The 6,744-nt window shown below is 36.4% G+C and overlaps 1 non-coding gene across 1 annotated transcript; it reads right to left on the reverse strand.

The window, feature by feature from the left end:
• Nucleotides 1-6,139: 6,139 nt before the first annotated feature.
• Nucleotides 6,140-6,243, reverse strand: LOC130977952 (small nucleolar RNA R71). The gene has a single exon (XR_009085620.1). It is a non-coding gene; the product is annotated as a small nucleolar RNA R71 (small nucleolar RNA).
• Nucleotides 6,244-6,744: the final 501 nt, after the last annotated feature.

Here is a 6,744-nt window from a genome sequence, read left to right on the forward strand (position 1 = left end):
TAGGATTGGGGGCTGGATGGGCGTTTAACGCCAATTTTCTACCCTTTTTTGGCATTTGAATGCCAGAACTAGTGATGGATTGGGAGTTCAATGTCAGTTTTTCATCCTTTTTTGGCGTTTGAACGCCAGGAATGGGCATCCACTGGGCGTTTAACGCTAAGTTTTCACCCTTTTCTGGCTTTTGAACGCCAGTGTTCTTCCTCTCGGGGCTCTTACTGTCCTTAGAGGGATTTTGGGCAGTGGTTTGCTCATCCTCTGTTGGTTGTTCATTCCTTGACTTTCTGTTGCCTTGAACTGAGACATTTAATGTCTTCCTACTCCTTAATTGAACAGCTTGGCATTCTTTTGTTATTTGTCTGGATAACTGCCGTTTTGTTTGATTCAATTGTTTCTCCAAACTTTGGTTAGCATCCTTGGTTTCTCGTAGCATTGCCTTAAATTCTGCTAGCTGTTCTGTTAGATAACATAATTACTGATTGAATTCAACAACTTGTTCTGGAGGACTAAGTTCAGTGGATACTGATGACATGTCACCATGTCATGATTTTCTACGCTTTTTCAAACAAGAAATTGATGATTTGTGCATAAATATTAAATGCGTTTTGTGCTTAAATGGTATATTTCCTTGATCTTTTAATTTTATAAATCTTGTAGGAAATAAAAAAAAACAAGCAAAGAAGCACAAAATAAGCTAAAAAGAAGAAAAAAAAGAATTTTGGGGTACACTTTTAAGTTGGAGCACACTTTGGAGCCTTAGGCCATACTTTTAAAAGCGTGGCCCATGACCAAACTAAGGAAGAAAAGCATGACCCAAGGGAAGGAAAGCGTGTCTCACAACAAGGAGCAAAGGCACAAAGCTCTTGCCAAGAGCCTAAAGCTCTTGCCAAGAGATTTGTTTCAAAAAGCAAGGCAAAGCTCAAAGCAAAGCTCTTGCCTAAAGCTCTTGCCAAGAGATTTCTCCAAGAGCTTTTTCGGGCTTCTTCAAGGAAAAATCAAGGAAAATGAGCATGGAAGCAAAATTTTCGCTAAGTTAAAATCTGGGCGCTCACAGCATGACCATGCCTCCTTCAAAGGGCTATAACTTGAGCTACAAATGTCTGATTGATATGATTTTAGTTTCGTTGGAAAGCTGACATTCAGAGCTTTCCAACGATATATGGCAATCCATATTTGGCATAGAATTGTGGCACGAGTGAAAGGAATCTTTAAGGGCCAAAAATAAGCAAAAATTCAGCCAATGCTTTCACCAGGATTCGAAGAGGGAGACCAAGGAAGCAAGGACTTAAGCGCTACTCTTGTGCCAAGGAAAATGGCCAGCAAGTGCTTCACCCAAGACTTGAACCATGGACCTCAAGGACAAGTAAAGCTCTTGCAAGAGCTTAAAGCTCTTTGTTCTCTTGTCACAAGGAAGGAACGTGCGCACACTTTTGCAAGGAAGGGAACTAAAGCTCTTGGCCAAAGCTCTTGCCAAGAGCCGAGCTTTCTCCTGGAGTGTGACCCATGGGCTAAAAATTCAACCAAAATTATATTTAAATTCAATTCTTCACCAAATTAAAAAGCCAACCGGATCCACTCTTCAATTAAAAAGCAAGCAAAGGCCATTGACTCAAAGGCACAAGACAAGCTAGAATTAGGATTTTCATTTAATTGTAATTTCATTTTTCATTGGGTAAAGCCTATATAAAGGCATCAGCTCCATTAGAAAGGGAGGCTAGCTCCAATAGGGAGTTTTGCACTTTTTAGTTTTCATTTTGCTCTCTCTCTTTTAGTTTTCATTTTCTGTTTTGAATCTGGGATTGAGATTGGAAGGAATTCTGTTTTCATTTTCCATCTGCAACATCTCTTGTTATTTTTCTGCATAATTCAAGAAATTGTGATTTGAATCAAAGCTTTCATTTACTGTTTCCATCTTTCTTTTTTCTTCAATTTGTTGGCTATTGGATCAAGGAAGGAATTGAGATCTAGACTTGTTTTCTAGTCTCTTTGATCCCCTGAGATCTTTAATTTCTTTTCTGAATTTCACAATTGAGTTGAATTTTGTTTCTGTCTTAATCAACTGAGCAATTGAGCTCTTGGCTTTCTTTCTGCTTTTACTCTTTCATTGAAATTGTCAAGTGCTCTTTGAGATTTGAGAATTGATCTCAATCTTCTTGTTGGTTTACTTTTCTGCTATAATTTCCTTCTCTACAATTTTTACTTTCTGCTCTTATTGCTCCTAATTTACTTTCCTGCACGTGTGTTCCTCTGCACTTTATATTTGAGCCACTGTGATCTAAATTTACTTTTCATGCAATTTTAATTTCCTTGCAATTGTTCTAAGCTTTGATCTACTGCTTTCATTTAATTTTCCTGCTCCCATTCCTCGTTACTGATGAGCGGATAATTTATACGCTTTTTGGCATTGTTTTTAGGTAGTTTTTAGTAAGTTCAAGCTACTTTTAGGGATGTTTTCACTAGTTTTTATGTTAAATTCAGATTTCTGTACTTTACTATGAGTTTGTGTGTTTTTCTGTGATTTCAGGTAATTTCTGGCTGAAATTGAGGGACTTGAGCAAAACTCTGAAAAAGGCTGACAAAAGGACTGCTAATGCTGTTGGAATCTGACCTCCCTGCACTCAAAATGGATTTTCTGCGGCTACAGAACTCCAATTGGCGCGCTCTCAATGGCGTTGGAAAGTAGACATCCAGGGCTTTCCAGCAATATATAATAGTCCATACTTTATTCGGAAATTGACGACGTAACTTAGCGTTGAACGCCAAGTTCATGCAGCTGTCTGGAGTAAAAACGCCAGAAAAACGTCATGATCCGGAGTTGAACGCCCAAAACACGTCATAACTCGGAGTTCAACTCCAAGAAAAGCCTCAGCTCGTAGATAGATCAAGCTCAGCCCAAACATACACCAAGTGGGCCCCGGAAGTGGATTTATGCATCAAATACTTACTCAGGTAAACCCTAGGAGCTAGTTTATTATAAATAGAACATTTAACTAATGTATTTGACATCTTGGGACGATTAGTTCTCAGATCATGGGGGCTGGCCATTCGGCCATGCCTGAACCTTTTACTTATGTATTTTCAACGGTGGAGTTTCTGCACACCATAGATTAAGGGTGTGGAGCTCTGCTGTACCTCAAGTATTAATGCAATTCTATTTTCTTTTATTCAAATCTCTCTTATTCTTATTCCAATATATTCATTCGCACCCAAGAACATGATGAATGTGATGATTATGTGACGCTCATTATCATTCTCACTTATGAACGCGCGTGATTGACAACCACCTCCGTTCTACATGCAACCGAGCTTGAACGTGTATCTCTTAGATTCCCCAACAGAATCTTCGTGGTATAAGCTAGATAGATGGCGGCATTTATGAGGATCCAGAAAGTCTCACCTTGTCTGTGGTATTCCGAGTAGGATTCCGGTAATGAATGACTGTGACGTGCTTCAGACTCGCAATTGCTGGGCGTTAGTGACAGACGCAAAAGAATCAAGGGATTCTATTCCAGTAGGCGCGGGAACCAACCAGTGATTAGCCGTGCTGTGACAGAGCGTGTGAGCGTAGTTTTCACTGCGAGGATGGGATGTAGCCTTCGGCCAGGTGATGCCTCCAGACGATTAGCCATGCGAGTGACAGCCGCAGAGGACCATTTTCCCGAGAGGATTCAAAGTAGCTATCGTCGAACGGTGAACCCCTATACACAGCTTGCCATGGAAATGAGTAAGAAAGATTGAGTTGAAGCAGTAGGAAAGTAGGCGTTCTTGAGCCATACAGTCTCTCCATTCGCTTATCTGAAATTCCCACCAATGAATCTGCATAAGCATTCTATCACTTTTATTATTTCTGTTTTATTATTAATTTTCGAAACCATAGACAAATTTAATCTGCCTAACTGAGATTTACAAGGTGACCATAGCTTGCTTCATACCAACAATCTCTATGGGATCGACCCTTACTCACGTAAGGTTTATTACTTGGACGACCCAGTACACTTGCTGGTTAGTTGAACGGAGTTGTGAAAACAACCGATGCCATAATAATGATTTCATACAAATACAAAGAACATGGATCACAATTTCGTCCACCAAGTTTTTGGCGCCGTTGCCGGGGATTGTTCGAGTATGGACAACTGACGGTTCATCTTGTTGCTCAGATTATGTAATTTTCTTTTCAAAAATCTTTTTCAAAATTTTTCTTTTCTTTTTCGTTTTTCCAAAAATATTTTCGAAAACAAAAATTAATAAAAATCCAAAAAAAATTAGAAAATTATAAAAACTAAAAATATTTTGAGTTTCTTGTTTGAGTCTTGAGTCAATTTTTAAGTTTGGTGTCAATTGCATGCTTTAAAAAAATTTTCTTGCATTTTTCAAAAATTCCATGCATTCATAGTGTTCTTCATGATCTTCAAGTTGTTCTTGATAAGTTCTCTTATTTGATCTTGATGTTTTCTTGTTTTGTGTTGTTTGTTGTTTTTCATATGCATTTTTTGTTTGTTAGAGTCCATGCATTAAAAATTTCTAAGTTTGGTGTCTTGCATGTTTCTTTGCATCAAAAATTTTTCAAAATTATGTTCTTGATGTTCATCATGATCTTCAAAGTGTTCTTGGTGTTCATCTTGACATTCATAGCATTCTTGCATGAATTCATTGTTTTGATCTAAAAATTTCATGCATTAAGTATTTTGTTGTTTTTCTCTCTCATAATTAAAAATTCAAAAATCAAAAAATATCTTTTCCTTATTTCCCTCCAAAATTTCAAAATTTTGGGATTGACTTGGTCAAAAATTTTTAAAATTAGTTGTTTCTTACAAATCAAGTCAAAATTTCAATTTTAAAAATCTTATCTTTTCAAAATCTTTTTTCAAAAATCATATCTTTTTCATTTTTTTATTATTGTCGAAAATTTAAAAAAATTATTTTTCAAAAATCTTTTTCTTATCTTTACATCATATTTTCGAAAATTCACTAATAATTAATGTGATTGGTTCAAAAATTTGAAGTTTGTTACTTTCTTGTTAAGAAAGGTTCAATCTTTAAGTTCTAGAATCTTATCTTATAGTTTCTTGTTAGTGAAGTAAATAATTTTAAAATTTTTGAATTAAATCTTTTTATCTTTTATTTTATCTTTTTCAAAAATTTTATCTTTTTCAAAATTTGATTTCAAAATATCTTATCTAATTTGCTATCTTCTTATCTTTTTCAATTTTGATTTCAAATCTTTTTCAATCAACTAACTAACTTTTGTTTGTTTCTTATCTTTTTCAAAACCACCTAACTACTCCTCCCTCTTCTATTTTCGAAAAATATCTCTCTCTTTTCAAAATTTCTTTTTAATTAATTAATTGTTTCAAATTTTAATTTCAATTACATTTATCTCTAATTTTCGAAAATCACTAACCCCTTTTTAAAATTATTTTCGAAATTCTTTTTCTCTTTTCTTCTTCTATTTAATTATTTAATTACTAACACTTCTCTTCACCTCCCTTCATCTAAAAATCCGAATTCTTCTTCATTCTTCTACCCCTCCTTTTTCTACTAACATAAAGGAATCTCTATACTGTGACATAGAGGATTCCTCTTCTTTTCTTGTATTCTTCTCTTTCATATGAGCAGGAACAAGGATAAAGGCACTCTTGTTGAAATTGATCCAGAACCTGAAAGGACCCTGAAGAGAAAACTAAGAGAAGCTAAATTACTACAATCCAGAAACAACCTTTCAGAAATTTTCGAACAAGAGAAGGAGATGGCAGCTGAAAATAATAATAATGCAAGGAGAATGCTAGGTGACTTCACAAAGCCAACATCCAAGTTTGATGGAAGAAGCATCTCCATTCCTGCCATTGGAGCCAATAACTTTGAGCTTAAGCCTCAACTAGTTGCTTTAATGCAACAAAACTGCAAGTTTTATGGACTTCCATCTGAAGATCCTTATCAGTTTTTAACTGAGTTCTTGCAGATCTGTGAGACTGTAAAGACGAATGGAGTTGATCCTGAAGTCTACAGACTCATGCTTTTCCCTTTTGCTGTAAGAGACAGAGCTAGAATATGGTTGGAATCACAACCTAAGGATAGCCTGGACTCCTGGGATAAGCTGGTCACTGCCTTCTTGGATAAATTCTTTCCTCCTCAAAAGCTGAGCAAGCTGAGAGTGGATGTTCAAACCTTCAAACAAAAAGATGGTGAATCCTTCTATGAAGCTTGGGAAAGATACAAGCAGCTGACCAAAAGATGTCCATCTGACATGTTCTCAGAATGGACCATATTAGATATATTCTATTATGGTCTCTCTGAATTTTCGAAAATGTCATTGGACCATTCTACAGGTGGATCTATTCACTTGAAGAAAACGCCTGAAGAGGCTCAAGAACTCATTGATATGGTTGCAAACAACCAGTTCATGTACACTTCTGAGAGGAATTCCATGAACAATGGGATACCTCAGAAGAAAGGAGTTCTTGAAATTGATACTCTGAATGCCATATTGGCTCAGAACAAAGTGTTGACTCAACAGGTCAACATGATCTCTCAAAATCTGAATGGATGGCAACATGCATCCAACAGTACTAGAGAGGCAGCTTCTGAAGAAGCTTATGATCCTGAGAACCCTGCCATGGCAGAGGTTAATTACATGGGTGAACCTTATGGAAACACCTATAACTCATCATGGAGAAATCATCCAAATTTCTCATGGAAGGATCAACAAAAACCTCAACAAGGTTTTAACAATGGTGGACGCAACAGGCT

Source organism: Arachis stenosperma, chromosome 4, assembly GCF_014773155.1.
Source record: "Arachis stenosperma cultivar V10309 chromosome 4, arast.V10309.gnm1.PFL2, whole genome shotgun sequence".
In the NCBI taxonomy this organism is placed as follows: Eukaryota; Viridiplantae; Streptophyta; class Magnoliopsida; order Fabales; family Fabaceae; genus Arachis; species Arachis stenosperma.